The sequence below is a fragment of the Anser cygnoides genome, chromosome 3, assembly GCF_040182565.1.
Source record: "Anser cygnoides isolate HZ-2024a breed goose chromosome 3, Taihu_goose_T2T_genome, whole genome shotgun sequence".
Taxonomy (NCBI): Eukaryota; Metazoa; Chordata; class Aves; order Anseriformes; family Anatidae; genus Anser; species Anser cygnoides.
Genome location: NC_089875.1, coordinates 48,695,942 through 48,714,450, shown reverse-complemented (window position 1 = coordinate 48,714,450; position 18,509 = coordinate 48,695,942). Strand labels below are relative to the sequence as shown.

The following is an 18,509-nucleotide window of genomic DNA, read 5'->3' as shown; positions in this document are numbered from 1 at the left end:
TGGCGGACACTAAAGCAGACCAAGAGTTTGTCCTTCACAATGAAGACCCTGTTTCTTGTCTTGACATACCTCCTCACCTAATTGGATTCCCACAGACTACACCAGTGGCTTTGCTCACCAGGGGCCAGGCTCGTGATTAAGGCCATAAAAATATTGCTTCCTTTAAAATCTAAAATCTCAGAACAGAAGTTCCCCAAATACCTTCCTTTGCCTCACCTACTCAAACACACAGTGGCCATAAGGAGAAAGGCAAGGCATTTCTCTCCCTTTCATCTTCAAAACAGGGATCTTTTCACACCCGTAGCGCCTCTGCTTAAGTATAGCTAAATAGGCAGTTTGAAAGAGGCATAACTGATTAATTCGTATTTTCCTTTAAGCGATTAACTGAGGTGTCAGAATCAGGAGCCTGTTTGTGCTAAATTGCCTCTGTAGTTGATGGGGAAAGAGAAGCACTTCTGAGGGGAGATTTAGGTCTTTGGTGCCCTTTGGACGTGCCTGTTTCCTGATGCAGGTGATGCACCTCAATTTTAAATGCTTCCAGTTAAGAAGGATGAGCCTAGTGTTCTGCACGGGGTCAGGAGCTTGCTGGGGAGAAGTGAGGAAAGGCACTGCTGGTTATTTATGCCTATCAAAAGGCAGCTCCTTGTGTTAGAGCAACTCATAGAATAAAAAAGGAAGGAAGAATCCGAATATTTTGGCTAGAACTAGTGAATAAAGCAGTGCCTCGCTAATAGCTTAAGTGAGAGTGGCTGTCTGAAATATTCTTTGAGAGCAACCTGAGGTGACTCCCATCAGTTCTAGTGCTGTTTAAATCTTTCACCTGGATGCACTGATGTGTTATTGTTCCTGTCATCGTAGGACTTTTTACCAGAGACCAGCTTCTTGGGGGATTATAGGGAGTATTTTGGAAAATAACACAAGTTTTTCTGTAATTCTTGCAGTGCACACACAATAAGAGCTGCCCAAATGGACACTGCTGAGTGATTTTGCATAGGTGATGAAAAAACTATTTGGAATTGCTGTACTGACTTGCTATAAGTACAGACTAGTTTCAATCAGAAAGAAAAACTGCAAAATCTTACTACCAATTTGCTAGGCCATCCAATTCACAGGATGCTCATGCCAAAAATGTGTTTACTGGACTATTTTCTGAACATGGTCATTATGCTTCTCTGAAGGTAATCCTTAAAGAAAGGGTTTATTTCTTCCCACTTCTTTTTGTCTGTTTCTCTGGCAGGAATAGACCTTGGGGAGCTTCTTTAGAGTGAAGTGTGAGAAACCCATCTTCTGGAATGTGTGCTGTGTGTTTGTTGCATATTCCTTCACAATTTGCTTTTAAAATGCATATTGGTTACAAACTAAACCTGAATGATCCATTATACTCTGGTGTGTAATTATGTATTTAGGCCACATACTACATGCAGCTTTAAAAGAAATCTGTATGGAAACAAATTGCATTACATTTGCAATACCTGAATGTAGTTGAACAGCAGCACCTGACGCCTTTCAAAATACTGAAGTCATTTAGACCATTTTCTGGAGTAATTATCTCCCAAACCTCAGATTCTCATTTCAATGCCTTTGCTGTGTAGGAGCTATAAAGGTCTCAATACCTCTACAGCATAGCAGACTGTGGCTTGGAGAACCTTGACATAGATTTAGCGCTCCTGTGAGATGTAGCAACTCAGAGCAGGGTGGCTGGCCTCTGGGAGGGAGCATTACGTGTGTCAAACACACAGATGAAGACATGTGCCAAGGCGACAGGCTCCCCAGGGAGTGAGGGTAAAACCCAACCTTCGTCTTCCCAAGAGTTAGCAAGGAGCAGGGATTTAAGTTTGGGATGAACAGCTGTGGGATTTACCAGAGAGAAGGGTGTGCCTGTATGGCTGGCCAAGAAGATGGAAAGGAGCTTCTTTTTCCTCAGCACTTCAGACTGCCACCGAAGCAGTGTTGTTCATCTCCCCAGCCCTGACTGCGGTCTTACAGTGTAGTACCACACATATTCTTCCTCTTTAACTGACACCTGGCAAAGTACTCGCATCTCAGGGGGCTGATCCTTGGAAAGAGCTGTGTGTAGCATAAGTGGCAGCAGGCGCCCGTAAGGAAGCTGCGTGCCTGCCTGGTTTGATGGCGTGGAGCAAGACCTGCGTGCTTCCCTGCCCGCATGGAGACAGCGGTTCCTGCACTGAATCTACAAAATGCCTTCCTCTGCACTGTACAATCCGTGATGTGAAGAGCCACTCTTATTAGCACTGGCATGTATGACACAGGACTGCAGTTAAGTGTTTTGAGGGTTTGAGGGTGAGGGTGTTGTTTTTCCTTTTCTGGAGATGAACACTCAGGAGACTTGTGTTAAACTTGGGACTTGGCAGATCCTCATGCTGATTCTGCCACTTATTTATTGTTTGGCCTCAGGCTAGTCACTTAACCTCTTGCCGTCCTGATTTCCCCATCTGGAAAATTATATTTACTTACTTCTCCTGGGGATTGTGCAGGGCTTAATGAATGCCTGTAAGGGATTTGAAGATCCTCAGATCTGAGATGATACAGGACTGCAAAACATTAGCCACACGCGCAAGGAGGAGGGAGTGCACGCATGCCCGCACGGGAGAGCCTATGTGCGTTCCCAGCCCACGACACGGTCCGAAAGTGCGATCAGCAGGGGAGGGTTGTACTGAGTAGTTTTGGATGAGCTCTTCTTCCTTCTGCTCTCTTCAGATTCTCTGGAAGAAAAAGGAGGCAAGTGACTGAATAGAGAGCAGGGCAGCGAAGGTTAACTGCTTTCTCCTGTTGGTCCCCTGGATCTTCTTGTCAGTGCGGTAACAGCTGGATCTCCCAGGAAGGTAATGATCTTCCCGGATGCTCTGTCTTGCTGCAGGCTATTAGTGAAGCCACGTGGCCCCTTTGCTGCCCATTTCTTTAGCAGGGAAAAATGAATCTCTGACCGAAAAAAAAAAAGCCACACCAAAAAAACACCTTCCTCCATATAATTAAGCAGCATTAGAACGAGGCCTGTGCCTTTGCTGATGAACTTCAGTGAAAGCAGATGGTCACAATGGTATTAAAAACTAAAGACTTCAGTCAAGCTTTTAATTGAAAACAATTGGACCCTGCTGGATGGTAATTACCTTGGCTGCTTGCAAATAATATCACAGCACTGCTACCTATGAAGGAAGAACTGAAACTGAGTTAATAAGAACTGCTTGATCTGCATATAATAAACAAGGAGCATCCAAAACTATTTTGTCTGGTAGCTTTTCCCCTGCAAGATGCTTTCAAGTGGTTAGCAGTGTGTAAAGGAACACACAGTGGCAGAAATTGAAACGTGTGAAGCGTTAGCTGGGCTCATAAAACAACTTGAAGAGCCTGTCTTCCCTCACCTCCCTCCTTTTTTAACAGCTGAAGTCCTAGACAGGTCTGAGAAAAGCAGCAAAACAAAATAAAGTGAAAAAGCTCTACGTTATCCAGCGTTCCTCCTCTTCTGGATGGCAATGACAGCAGCAGTCTGCTTTGATCTCATATTATCCGTTTTCTCCTTCTCCTGATCTACTGAAAGGCTGGGGTCTTCTGAGCACCCAGAATATTCTCCCACACTTCCCCCCTTCTTAACTGGGTTTTAACGATCTTTACCTTAATGTGCCTCAATCTCTAACAGAGCAAATGTGGTATGTGGCATTTCTGCAGTACTTCAGTAAGTGATGTGCCAATTTCCTCACTCTCCCTTCGAGTGCCAGGATCAGGTGAGGTTTTGAAGGCTGGCCCACCTAAATTGCTCCTAAATCCTGTTGGCTGCTGTCTGCTCTATCTTTGTTGACACAACATGACATTAATACTACTTTACGCAGTCTTTCTTGCTGGGGAAGATGACCTGCATTTTTGTGGGTGTGTGGCTGGAAAAAGCAGTCTCAATGTCAGATCTTTCAAACTCACGTCCCAACTGTGTATAGAATGAAGCAAATCTTGTCACCTTCCACATAAACACAATTTTTCATGTGGCGGTGCTCTTGGGCATAGCTTTTTGTCCCTTGTGAGCAGACAAGAAACTGCTGCTCCAGAAGACCTCAGAGAGTAGGAGCTGCTGCAATTTCGCAAAATTAATGAGTAGCTGTGAACTGCTAGTAAAGTGATGCAATGATTTTCCATAACATATCATTTTAGAAGCAATGACTTTACCCGCTCTTTCTTTTCCTATCCAAATATTTGTCTTTTCAAGGCACCAGCCAAGAGTTTGTCTTGTCTTGTCTGGCAGAATGATGAAATGAACTGTTCCAGTATGTTTCATCTGCATTTGATGATTTTAAGCCTGGAGTTCAACTTTCATTCACTTAACTCACCATGATTAACATGGTGAGTGAAGTCCTGGATTCATGTAAATCAGTAGAAGCTTTCATACTGTCTTCTGGGGGATTTTGCTTATTTTCATGTAATCAAAGTACAATATCAGTTTTATTGATGTAACATCTCTGAAACTGCTGTCTGAACTCAGCCACAAGACATAAATGTATCTCACAGAATGAGTAAAATAGATACTTGAAGTCATTACCTGCTCCCACCCAAGCTGAGGTATTCTAATTTGTGTTTGGGATTTCCTGCGACCTTGTCCTTGGATTTTCCTCTGCTGCCGGGCTCTTGGAGGAGAGGTCCATGGCTGATGGGTCAGGTGCCCTACTCTGTCTAGTAGTCTGTATGTTCAAGCTGATGCCAGGGCTGAGCAGATCATGCCCACAGCCTTTCCAGTCTGTTCTTTATCAAGAACTTGGGACATATTTGCAGTAGGAAGTCTGCCTTTCAAAAGTGCCTTATGCTACTGGCTGTGGTGATTTTATCATTTTTATAACACCTACTTACTTTTAACACTACAGAGTATGATCACTTATTGTAATTGCTGCTTGCGGCTTCAAGGGACCTGGTATAGAGCACGCGATTTTAAAGGCATATGTAAGGCATAAGCTCTATTGATCTAAAGTATTCTGAGTGATAAACAGCTGCTGGGTTTGATTAAGGCTAAAGGGAAGTTGAAGCGTTTAATCAATCTCCAAAGCCGCTCCAAGCATATTACAAAGCAATTGTGATTATTGCTATTATATGACAAACTATAGCATAAGAAAGAAAGAGGGATCATTTTTCTTGGAAACATTTTGTGGTGTTGTGGTGCTTCTTCTCAGCCTGCTTGATGCTGTCACCTCTGAAGCCTGGCTAAATGACAGAGCGTTGCCAGCTCAAGCGGACTAATCCTAAAGGGAAAAGGCAAAAGTCAGGCCTGCAAGAGCAGGGCCTTTCAGCTCCCCCGTACCTTCTCTTTCCCGTGTCTAACCATGGCCGTCAGCAAGCACTTTGTGAAGGAGAACAGGAAACAGGGCAAACGTACAATAACGCTGGCCAAATTATAACCCTCTCTGCTTCTTGCAATCTTCACTTTCAGGATGTTCTCAGAGGTGGGCTATGTTTGTGCTTTTCTATACCAAACAGCCCTGAAGGCACTTTTCTTCCATTATTTTGTTTAATCACTTCTTGAACCTTTGGGCAGGCTTGGGCTTCAAAACATCCCGTGGTGGTGTGTTGTACAAGACTGTCATGTGGCTTTGTAGAATAGTACTTTTTTTGTTCTTGTTTTTAAACTTTCTGCCTGGTGATTTCTTTTAGCACCTTTTTTGCTCTTGTGTTAAGAAAAGCAATGAATAATTGTTAGCTGTTCACCTTTTCTGCTTCATAGATGTAGAAATCTCTGCCTCATCCTGCTCTGCTGTCTCGTCCTTTTCCAAGGCTTATTTAGTCTGTCGTTTCCTGAAGCTGACCCATTTCCCTGGCCACCCTTGCCACCTTGGTATCTGTTTCCTTTCTCATTTTATTGTGTGCTTTTTGGAGTGACCAGAATTCCATACAGTACTTTAAGGTGTAGGCTTTTCTGAGTCTATCACTTCTTCCTTTTTCAGGTGTTCAATGATCTGTACATATGACGTAGCTTATAAGCAATGTGTGTCATGTAATTCTGAAGGCATGGATATAAGAAGGATTTCTGAAAACTAAGGAGCTGCAGGAATCTTAAGTCTAAAATTTATCTTACATTTCATTTTAAATATAAAAATGGAAACTCTATAGACAGAATGTATCTCCCACTCACACCCCTCAAAAAAAAAAGTAATATGAAAATAAATTAATGGACAAATTTATTAAGCAAAGAAACCTTCTCCCTGCTGTATTTACAACAAAGAAGTTACAGCACTTAAGCCTGGAGAGGATAGCATTTGCGAAGTCTTACCTTTGCTATGGGTGGCTAGTGTCAGTCCTTTCAATAGTTTCTGCAGTCTTTCTCCACTGAATATAGAGAAGTACAAACTTCTGTGTGCCATATTTGATTTCTCTCTGAAAATCAGAAGGTAAAAAGAGAAACTTAAATGACACATCAGATCTTTATTATTCAAGTGGGGAGAAACACCAGAAGTAAATGGAGACTACACAGTGATAAATGAATTAGGCACAGATAAAGTTGAGTGACACGAACAGGGTATAGTATGCACTTTTCTACCTATATTAATTTTAAATTCATATCACTATCCTATATTTTATTTCCTTTTGGGAGAAAGTGACTTGCACTGAATCTCTCTGGTTGCTAGTCAGCCCAGATTTTCAGCTGTTGGTGGAGATAAACTCTTTTGAGTTAATCACTTGAAATAAATTTGGGAAAGCAAGAGTGGAAGGGTATCCTACCCTCTTCTGTTTCCCAGTTTCCCTTGCTTTCACCCGTCTTCAATGTGGTGCATGCTGTGTGGAGGGACCTCCAAAGATAAGCTGTGCAAGCTTTGCTTTTGCTGAATGAATCCCATACATGTAATTCAGACTCCTTTAGGTTAGCAGGCAAATGCACGATATCCCTTCTTTTGTTTGTCTATTTTGGCATCTCTTTTTAAACTTTAAAATGTTTGAAGCTTCTCATGACCTTCGTGTGAAACCCCATCCATGACCCTAGGAGGCTGAGCTGGAGGCTGAGCCTGGTGCAGTTATCTTTGTTGCTTAAGATTCCTATTGAAACAACCATTAAATTTGCTTTGTAGTGGTTTCATGTGAGAATCACAAGTCTTCTGGGAAACTTATCCTGACTTTCACTTTATAATAGTATGAGAGTCTTGTGAATGCACGTTCTTAAGTGAGAGTTTAGACCAGTAAATAAAATTTTAATTGGGATATCTTGAGGTCCTTCACAGATTGTTGGAGCTGGAGCACTTGGCCTGTGAGAGGAGGCTGAGGGACCTGGGCTTGTTCAGCTTGGAGAAGACATGCCTGGAGGGGAACCTAGCAGCAGCCAGATGCTCAAGTCCTTGACTTATCTTGAATATCACTAGTTTCAGTGAGCTGAATTGCTTAGATGGCCGAAACTACAGAATGAGCTGATTGATGTTTTCCCATCCCATGTGGAAAGTGCACCACAGCAGTCCCCTGACAAGAGCCTTGCTTTCCTTAGGATGCAATCTGAGGAGTGTTTCTCTTGTAGCAGTGATAGCCTTGCACTCCTGCATTGTTTCCTCAGTGGTGACAGCAAAGCCTGGTGTGGCGACACAGCAAATTGTTAGGAGGACCTGTTCAGGTTGAAAGCAATCTTATTTTTGTTTGTTTGTTTATACCTGTTTTAATTTGATTCCTCTTGTGGTTATCTGGGTGCAACTGCGGTGTAGTGCAATAGTCGGAAAAAACAGCAGGGAGTGCTTCAGCTGGTGCCAGGCTTCAAAGACGTTCTTTTCAGGCTGTAGCTTTGGAGTCCATTTTCGTGAGCCCCATGCAAATAGCAAGGAAGCTGAACTGAACTCTGATGCACTCAACTTCACTTGTGCTCTTTTGACCTTTTTGGGGTTGCAGTCTAACCATTTGTTAAATGGCCCCGTCTCACAATGTTCATGGGTGCAGAGATTCATTTTAAGCCTACAAGATGATTGGTGTTTCATGAGCCATTCTGGATGGGCCCTTGCAGTTCTTCAGGCACTGCTGCTGATTTACATCAACTGCACTTAGACAGCTGATCATCCCAGTTGATGTCCTCTGTCTGATTGTCTCAACCTTGTTGCTATTTTATAACCAGAGATTGCATCTGAGCAGAAAGATGGGAATGTATCAGCTACTTTGAAGAAAATCTGTCTGTACCGAAGAGGATAGGGTTTTGAGGAGTTGCAACTGGCACCTAACTTCTGGAAACAAAACATGATGCCTTGCATGAGGTGGGCCTGATCCGGCACCCTAGTGCTCAACCTTGGCATTGATTCTGCTGGGATCAGAGTGAATCCTGACCAAACCAAAACCTGTTTCTGTTTATGTTCCCTTCTGAAACTAATCTCTTTTCTCTCCGCTATGCATATTTCCACCTTTGTGCTAATGAAAACACATAATTGTTCCAGGGGGCAGTATGGAAAGTATCTGAGAGCTTTGGCCATCTCCCTGAAATACTGCAGGCGATTTGGTGTTTGCTTTGGCATGTTGCTGTGAAAGATTGTAGTGTGTGTGTGTATACAGAGAGAGAGAGAGTATTCCTGGTCATTATACCTTTCTGAGACTGCCAGACTGTCTGGTCTGCTCTGTTTCGCTACATGTAAAAAGGCCTCACAAGCACTCACAATGTGCTTGGACCAGGCACCAAGCTTGAAAACAGTTCTGTCAGCTTGAAAAAAATTACCTTTCTGCCTGAATATTGTTTGTTCCCCATTGTCATAAGTAACACACAAGATTTCTTGTCAGTGGAGAAATTTTTCCATCTTCCCTTGTTTTACTTTGTGTACTGGGTAACATCTCATATAGTGCATTTTCATAGCCTGACTGTACCAGGCAGTCAGTTCCCCCTTGGGGTCTTAGAGACGCTCTTCTAAACAGAGGAATGAGAAATAACGTGTAAAAATCAGCAGTAAGATTCAGCCATGGATGTTGCTCTTGACAAAGGACATATTTTCCTCCCATAGCCCTTTGCCTTCTAAAGAAAGATGAGATAAGGGTTTCCAGGTGGAAGGTATTTCTGTCCTAACTAATATTTCTCTCCTACATTTGCCAATACTGTCCAGCTGAAAGCTCCCACAGTACCCTTTGAGAAGGTAAAGGATAACTCCAGGAGCCCATTGGTGATTTATCCTGCCCATGAGAAAGCTCATTCTAACAGCTAATGATTTCTGAGAGCTCCTGTTGAAAACTCGTGGGCCGCAGGATCTGTGCTTATTTGGTAATTGTAAAGCTTTTTAATTTTGATTTGGAGTCTGAACAGCAGTTTGGAGAACTCAAATCTTCCTTTATTTTTTCTAGTGGCAAAAAGTATTTTTCCCAGATTTCCTTTTCTGGAAGGAACAGCTGGAAAACAAACATGCATTGATGGGAATTGCCAAGTAACTAGATCCAACCTGTGGCCCATCTGGCCTTGAATCGTGTCTATAGTAGCATTGAGTATTTGGAGGAAGTTGCAAATATTGCTGGAATGGATGATTATAAATGACCTACTAATAAACATGTCCAGTGCTTTCCTGAGAACTCTATCTTAGCTTTTGTTTCAAGCAGTGACTCTATTAATTTTAGCAGGGGAGATACAGTAACTGATACTTTAAAATTTTTATTTTTTTGTTTCACCTGTTTGCTGGCCAATTTTGCTTTACAAAATCTGTAAGTAGGGAACACTGATGTTTTCTTTGGTACTGAAGACATGAAGGAATTAACGGATTCAAGATTGTAAAGCCTTCCATGAATAATTTAGGCTCTGTTTCCAACAAATATTCGCTCTGCTACATTCTCACTGATACTGGGCTCAGACATTTGTGGTATCAGCAACAGTGCCAAACCCCTGTGAGCCAAAAGGAAATAGGCTTTTATTCAGTGTCAGCCATCAATCTGTCTCCAGCCTCCAGGACATACTCTTGTCAATTAGGGGCTTCTGCTTGAGAAACCTGGTCTGTTGGATTGCAAAAGAATAGATAGGCCCAGGCACGTTTGAAGAATTACCTCTATGACCTCCTCTGTGAAATGCTGGGCAGCCCCACCAGCCTTGCTCCTCTTACTGCTCTGCTTCATGTTTCTCTTGTGAATAAATATTGCTGCACATACTTAGGCTAATGTACACAATCAGTTTCTCCTGTAAAAATGATTGAACTGCCTGAGACAGAAATGACAACAGTCTTCTTAAGTGAGTTTCTCTGGGTCTGATGACTTTTAGGGATCTTCCTGGCATTATAAAGATGGACGAAAGCCTGGGAAATTTACAGCCGAGCCTGCCTATGTTGGATTCTCTTATTCCTGCCACTGATACAACGAGACCTGCTTCTGCAGTATGGTAAATGGGCTTCCTTCATCCAGAAACCACCTTAGGAAAGCTCTGCCAGCACACACCGCCTCTCACCCATGTGCTGCTTCCTGCGCCTGAGGGCTCAAAATGGCGTCCCCTCCGCCGGGGCATGGCGGCGCCTCTCCAGAGCTGTCCGGGGGCGAGCTGCTGTGTGTGGAGAGCTGCACAGCATCGAGTGCAGCGCTGTGCGTTTGTGAAGATAAATGGACTGGGAGGAAAAGCGCTTTTGCTGTGCTGCTGCTATTTTAATGTGAAAGTGAGACCCTGAAATGCTCTGTTCTACTTCAGTAGCTCTAAGAGGAGCCTTTCTCCAGAGGTCTCTGGTACCCAGATTAATTGAAATAACTCCAAAAGGCTCTTTTAAATCTAATTCCCTCCCCCATGTATGCAGTCTCTTCTTCACTTTTTTCCCCCTGTCTACACCCTCTCTTGAACAAAAAGCTTTCAAATGCTTTTCTGGAAAGAACACGAATGTAATTCAGATGAAGTTAATGTGAAGTCAAGGTTGAATGCTCTTCTCCCTGAAACCGCTGGCAGTGGCTGCGCTGGCTGGAGTGAGATGGGAGCTCAAACATAACTGGGAGACTCAGGATGAACTGAACAAAGAGCAGGCTGGAGGCTGGAGATCACCACTCCCTCCTCCCCATGCGACCTCCTGCGCTCACGCTGAACCCTTTGATCCCTGTCCAGGGCATGGTGACGTGGCAGCCTGGGCCCAGGCCAGGGATGTATGCTGGGCGGAGGCTGTTGTCATCTGTGGGGGCTCTGGATCCACCCTGTACCCTCGTTTCCACAAACACTGCTGAGCATCGCAGCGGGGGGCATCGCTGCTGGTGCTCCTCCAGCTGAAACGCAGAAGCGTCCCCTCTAAACACAGCTCCTTTTACCAGAAACAGCTCTAATAACAAAATTTAAAACAAGTGGGCCTGTATGTTGTAACCACTGTTCTATTTTTGCCAGGCACGTTTCTATTTGACATAGAAATGTAAGACCGCGCGTGCAATGGTGCTGCTTAGGGCACAGAGCTCGTGTCTCTCAGGAGTGGTGGCTCTGGGAGAGCCCCACAGATGAGCACAGCTCACTTGGGAAGGTGCTGCTCATGGCAAGAGCAGTGCCAGGATCCCACCCATGGGAGCACATCCTCTGCACCACCTGCTTTGGGGCAGTACTTTAGCTCCTTATTCTTCTATAGGAGTTTTATTGCTGGGCTTAGTGAATATCAAGAAGTCTGAGTCCTTTCAGATGTACTACTACTGTCACTCATGTTGACATGGCAATGTACAAAATGATTTGAAACTCTTGATAGCAAATGTTAATTGGTAACGTAATCAGTGGTGGAGGTGCAAGCTGTGGTTACTTGTGCTTCTCAGCTGCAGTTGGTTGTGGCCATTCTTCCAGCAGCAGGCTGGAAGAAGGAGCTGGTTCCTCCTCGCTGCCTCTGCAGTTGTGCCTTCTGATAAGTAGCCTCCAGCACAGTGGCACAAGTGGGCTTTTTGTGATTGAAGACTGTCAGCAGCAGACTGCATGTCAGCTGTAATAATAGTCTCTGTTTTCTATTAAATCCTACAGTGAACCTGATATGGGTTCTGATCTTTATTATTTCCATGGGATGGTCAGAAGAGGAATTATACCATTCCCTATCTAAATCTCTCTGGCTAACTCCTACAGCACAGTCTTGCATTACCCTTTTATTAGATGACACCAAGCTTTCCCAGGCGGTAGATCCACTGCCCCTAGCAGGTTGCGCAAAGGATGTTGCAACCCTACAATTATTATTCTAGTGCAAATGCTAAAACAGGTTGAAGAGGATTTAGAAACCCCTTCTCTCCTCAGTTCCCTTCCACAAATTACTTTAAAGGTTGGTGAAATAAATTTAGTTCAGACAGATGAAAAGCAGTGTCACAGCATCTCCTCATTCCTGTGGGTTTTTACACAACATGGCTTAAATAACGCAAGGACAAATGCCTGGAGCAGGAGACCGCAAAAACACCATAAGCCTCTCAGTGCTGCAGCTCAGAGTTCAGCTGGTGCCACCAAGAGGGGTCAAGACACTTTGGGGCAGTTACCCATGGCTTGGGCACCAGCTCGGTGCTGGCAGCTCGGATGGAGCAGCCCCTGTTGTGCTACTCTGATGGAGCTCTGCAGTTATAGCAACAAAAATCCTCTGCTGTAGATGAAGATAAACTATTTGATGCTCAACCAGGGAAATCAGTCTCTTTGTATGGGGTAGAAGTGGAAGCCATAGGGACCTAGGACAACTTTATGCCTATTTATCTATTACTGCATCCACACTGAGGACTGTGGAGACCCTGAGGCAGCAGTAGGAGACAGGAGAAATGCCCAGCGCTGTTCCATATGGAGTTCCCTGGAGCTTAATGCTCACCCCTGGCTGCAGCACTTATGTGTCAGGGGCGAATCAGCCCCTGGAACTGCACAATGACAGGTTCATCAGCCCCAAAGCTGTGTGTGAAGATAAGGCCCTTATCCTGAAGCTGAACTGCAAGACTGCCCTTAGGTGAGATGCTGCAGTTGGTACAGCTCGAGGGAAATATGGATCTGGTTTAGGAGAGGTAGCTGTCTTTAAGATGATTTTAAATGTTCGCATTTTTTATGCAGCATTTTAGAGCGTTTCAGCTGCTCCCATCTGGAATTCAATTCCTCTCCCTGTTAATCAATAACAGGTCTTAACAAAACAATATCTCACAGGAGACACAAGCACACAGTGCTGAACAAAGCAAAACAGCCACTGGCTTACAGCAACAATTGCTGCTACACAATAGGTTTTCAAAGCTCAGTATATATTTTGTCCCTAGTGGGAAAACCATAACAAGACTGAATTAGTGGCTGGGCTTGCCAAAGGGAGAAATTAAAGTGCAACTGTTTGTCTGACACCTTGAAGTACCTTTATTTATTTTGGGGGAGAGGACAGAGTGAGGAAATAAGATGCCTGTTGGGGAAAACTATTTTCTGTGACTTTCCAAAGCGTGCAGTGGTTCTGCATGCCTGGGGGGCTCAGTCCAGATCGGGGGGCAGCATCACTTGCTGGTGAGAGTGCTTCACGGTGGTGCTGGCACCTATGGGGACGTTGCCTGCAGAGCTGGGGAGCTGCAGGGATGGAGGTAGGAGTGCGGCGTTCGAGGGGAGGACAGGCTGGGAGGCTCGTCCCTGCCAGGTGAGGCTTGGGGCTGATGTGCAGGAGGCTGTTTGGTGAGGGAGAGAGAAAAGGGAGAGACTATGTGAGAGCAAAGCAAATTCCCTTCCCTGCATGCGGTCACCTCTGAGCTTGCAAACTTAACTGCTCATCTGTGGATCTTGACAGCTCCTTGCTCTGGCACTAATGGGCTTCAGGAGCTCGCAGGGAGCTGTAATCGCCTTGGTTCAGGGCTCAGCTTGCACCTGTACAAGCACCTTCACCCCTTGCTGTTAACCTGTGGTCTCCCTTATTCAGCAGCTAAGCTTGTAAATTCATGTAACCAAATAGCTGTGCTGTTAACTGCCTGCACAAAAATGAACAACACATCCATCTTCCAGTGCCCAGCCGGCAGCCTAATGACACTCCTCGCTCCGTGCAGCGGTACCCTTTCAGACGTAACTAACTCTGGCACCACAGAAACAATTGTTTCAGCATCACACATGCCGCATGGCTCACACGGGCAGGGGAGGGAGGCCACCCAAGCAGAAGGCTTCCTGCTGCTGGCCCCATGCATTGGGTTCCGGCAATGGCTGCAAGGGACACCTTCACCCAGCCAGCCTGCCCCGATGCCCTGGGACAGGAGCACACCTGCAGTGGTTTCATTTGGGGCTGTGACCGACCTCTGATGAGTCTCTTGGAAAGGCTGTGCCTCAGTTTCCCTGTCCATAAACCAAGTGTAATTTCCTGAAGTGAAATACCACTGGGGGGACTTCTGCTAATGAAACAGGAAAAGGTGCTGAGGTTTTCTGGCCTCTGTAGTTCTTGCCAGAACCTGTGGTTTGAATCCCCTAGTCTTGAAATTAGCCTCAGCAAGAAGAAGGTCATCTGAATGTGGACCAGGTTTCCTGTGAAACGAGGCTCATCCAATTACTATGTGTGTGGGCAGGTGTGCCAGGCCCTTCCAAGCTGTCCCCATGAGGACAGGAAATCCTACAAGCTCTGAGGGAATCTCTGGTGTGAGCTCTTCCTCCTGCTTCCAGTGAGGAGGAGCCTTCAAGATTGCCCTTTGCTGGAGACCCCCCCCACGCCCCCCATGGGAGCTCAGCCAGAGACACAGGTTGTAGGAAACAAGGTTTGACGGCTTCTGTTCTGGCTGCTGTTACCACTTGTTACCAAAGGCGAGAAAGCACAGCTTTCTGTCCACAGATAACTCAGGCTCGCTATTGGCAGAGATCTGACATGTTCCCTTCTTAGCCCCCAAAGCAATCACAGGCAATCAAAGTTGGGAGCACGTAGGCTGGCAGGGGTTGAATGGACATTGCTTTTCTTTATTGGCTGGCTGCTCACCTGGTGTAGCAGGCAGTCCGAGAGAATTTCTTAATTAACCAGGCTCTGTCCTGTGTGGCACGCGTACACAGCCAATGGGCATTATAAAAGGACGGTTATTACACTCTGGCTCGGAAAAGGCCCCAACATAGTTGTATTGTTAAGGAAATATCTTGGAGAAAGGGAGAGAGGGAGCATGGGCTCTGGTCTCCAGTCAGAGAAGACTTTGTTATTTTTATGTTAAACATTGCTGGATCCAGCCTCGGAGGAGGGTGGGTGGAGGGTTAATTTGAGCTGCCTTTGAAAACAATTTTGAGCAATGCACAGCAAGATCTCAGGGAAACAATATTTACAATCTATATCCTGCCTCAAATTCCATAGACACTCTGCTCTCCTGTCCCATTGCCGAAATTAGCTGTAGTCACCAGGACGCAGCTGGTGTCCCAAGCATAAGCCCTTGTAAGTCAGCCGTCGCTTGGTAGCTTTTATATAGTTATAGAGAGAGAGTTTTCCCTGGATATTGAGCATTGCCTCAGTTGTGCATTCACCTTTGCAGTGGCAGCTGGAAACATCTGATACGTTGAGCCTAATCCAGCGTCCTTAATGATGCACTGATTTAAGCAGTGGGCTTGCTTCATGGTGCAGAGTAGAAATGTAGGAATTCTGCCAGCTGATATTGAATCCAGAGTGTTTGCCGATTAGCTTTACCATCCGTTAGGTCCAGGTTGCTTTGAGCTTTTAGTTCGCTCTACCTAAATTAGTGCACCATTTCCCTTAGTCCTTTGGCAGGTGGGTGGCCTCTTCTCCCTCCAGTTTTGACTTGGAAGGGGGGAGTATTTGAAAATTGGGGCAGAAATTAATTTCCAATTAATTTCTACCCCAATTAATTTCCAATTAATTTCCAAAGGAACTCTGGAGAAGAAACAGCTCTTTAAGTAATTCACTTGCCACAATACATTTGGAAGAGTTGGTATCACAGCTTTTTGTAATTATTTAAAATATTTAAAAATGCAAGCTAACAGAAACAAGGCAAAATACATCATTTATGGGGGGGTATCCCTCTGCTGTTCCTCTGCTCTTGTAGGTTTTTACTCCAACAGTCCAGGACCAGCTCTGTATTCCCCAAAGCAGAGACTTGCATCCTGTCTGTGTGACTGTCTTACTCCCTCTTTCTCCTGGGGGAGGAGGAGAAGGAAGTGAATAATTTCTGCTTTCCCTCTGTTTCTTCATCGCTGATAGCTTCTTCACAAGGAAAGAGGAGATGAACAATGCTGGGACCCTGCTCATTCTTTACTGTTTTTATTTTCTCATCACCAAAAGACGGAAGAGGGAAATGACAGCAGGCACTCAATATCCACTCATCATTTCAATCCAGCTCCTTAACTACTTTCGCTATCCAGTGGCGTGATAGTCTTTGGCTTGTTATTTACTGGCTGTTTAATTTAAATGTATCCTCATCAGGGAGCCAAAAGATCCAGTCTTAAAGCTCTTTCGCATGATTTGTCTAATCACTCTCTAAATTATTTATCATGGCTCTGAACTGTCTGGAGATATAAATATATATTTTCTTTTAAGCACTATGATTTGTTCCAAAACATCTGTAAAAAATCATGACTGACCTCCCATCTGGGCAACAGCTCAGCTCTGTCCTGGGGCTGGGTCGTGTCAAGTGTGTGAGCTCTATTTCAAAAGCATAAAATTCCTGACATGGTGAAATTCTTTTCTTACAGATTTGTTGACAAAAGGCGGGCAGGGAAGGGAAGGGAAGGGAAAGCTGCTGTTAGGAATGCACGAGCAAGATGCTGCATAGCTAGGCCAGAAGTGAGTGGAACATTTTGTTACGGAAATGGCCACAAAAATGCTCCTCCCTGCCTTAGAAAATAGTTATTTAAAGCAGGATCGATTGCCAGCCCTCCTTGCCGCTGTTGTCATTTGGACGTGGCATGTGTAAATAATATTTCCTCATGAAAGAAAACTTTCAGCGATGACAGCACTCCTCTGGCCGCTTCCTGTCCCAGAGGCGAGGCATCAGCCCTACCCTGGAAACGGCGTCTCCCTCTGAAGAGAAAGCCCAGGAACTGCAATTTGTTTTTCCTCTAAAACCCCAGACAAGAGAATTTTGGCCTCTAGATGCCATGGAAGTGGCATGAATGGTACACAATTTCCAAGGAGATTTTTAAGGTGTTTTTGGTGGAGTTACATAGGACATGTGAAAGTAAAAATACAGCAAGAAAGTGAAAAAAAGTACGTGACTTAAAGCAAAGCCCACTTTCCCCTAGGATCTTTATAAACAAAGTGGCGATACGTGCTTTAAAGCTGTGCTTCAAAACAGATTGTTTTACCTTTACCGATGCCAGTGAGCAAAAATCCTTTTATTCCCAGCTAATGACAGCTCCTGGCTCTTCAGAGGCTGGGGACACACCTTCAAGAGACGGGAGTTACCAAGCACACAGATGCCGACGTACCCCCCATATGTTTTGTTAACTATGTTCTACTTATTTTTTTTTCCTTTTCTCCCACTTCATCTTCAGTTTTCCACAGAGATTGACCCACACCAGACTCAAAACACCCTCAAACTTTAGGGAAGTTCAGGCGCACATCTGGATCCCAGCTCTGCAGCTTGAGCCCGTTGCTGTTTGTTATTGTTTGCGTTGCTTCAGGCCTCGCTTAGGGATTGTACAAAGTGTTTTTAAAAAATAAATAAATACTGAAGTGTTCTTACAGCATCTGAGGGAAGCACACTCCTTTTGCAAGGTGTTATAGACTGATCACTGCAGAAACACAGAAAGGAAAATTTGGGGGTGCAGAGGGCACTGAGACTTCAGAAAATAAGGTTTTCATGGTGTTAGGGGGCTTGGAGTGAGACTCATTTCCACATAAGTCCCCGTACCAGGTGAAGGGAGAGCACCGAGGCTTTGAGGAGCATCCAGGTGCCCTAAGTCAGGGAACTTAAAGCACTTGCTTGGCACAGGGATTGTGGAGAGATTTAGGCCAGCTGAGCCTAGCTGTTGGAGGCAGGGACCTTTTCTCTTTCTCACTAATCAGTCTTAGTAGAGAAGGAGACATTGAGCAACCCTCTTTGCTAAAGGCTGTGGAGACACGGCAGAGCTGCTGGTGATGCCAGAGGTACGGATCACCCTCTTGTCTTTCCTATATTTATTCCCCTGGCCCCAATGATCCAAACTCCTCGCTTTATTTTTATTGGGATTTTCTTTGGATGAACCCTATTAAACGCATCACTAGTGCTGAAATTTGCCTATGCCAATAAAACCATCTGTTTTATTAACTAACTGAGGTCTCTGGAGCGTTTCTCACAGGCGCACAAGCGAGCAGCCCTTTCTGCTGCCTCCAGCGCTCTGTGTCAGCTCTGCTAACAATGGGAGGGGACCCAGGAGGTCGCTGGCAGGAAGCGCCGCTTCCCGTGTATAATGAACCGGCTGGGAGACTGAGGGATGAAGATAGCACACGAGACACACAGTACAAACTGCTGAAACAATAAACAAACAAACGAACGGCCAGCACTTCCTCTTCTTATATTGTTAACATCGCTTCCTTAGCTCAGGTTACCCCAAACCCACCCCTCAAAATGCAGCCTTTTCGGCTCACTGGTGCTTAACCTCTTCACTGCCGGTTCTGGCTGAAGGCACAAGCCAACACTTGCCAGTGCGATGGCCAGCACGGGCCCAGCTGCTACTCCTGAGGGCTTGCTGGAGGCACTGGAGATCCCTTTTTCTGAAAGTGATAACAGAA

General features: G+C 45.0%; 2 long non-coding RNA genes across 2 annotated transcripts in view; one reads left to right on the top strand and one right to left on the bottom strand.

Moving 5' to 3' along the window:
* Window positions 1-18,509, top strand: part of LOC136790427 (uncharacterized) — a 276,363-nt gene that overhangs the window by 20,522 nt on the left and 237,332 nt on the right. The gene's annotated exons all lie outside the window — the stretch shown is intronic.
* LOC125183203 (uncharacterized) overlaps window positions 1-18,509 on the bottom strand; it is a 48,128-nt gene that overhangs the window by 4,500 nt on the left and 25,119 nt on the right. Inside the window, exon 2 of the long non-coding RNA XR_010830323.1 lies at window positions 6,260-6,363. This is a non-coding gene — a long non-coding RNA (uncharacterized lncRNA). The remainder of the gene's footprint in view (window positions 1-6,259; window positions 6,364-18,509) is intronic.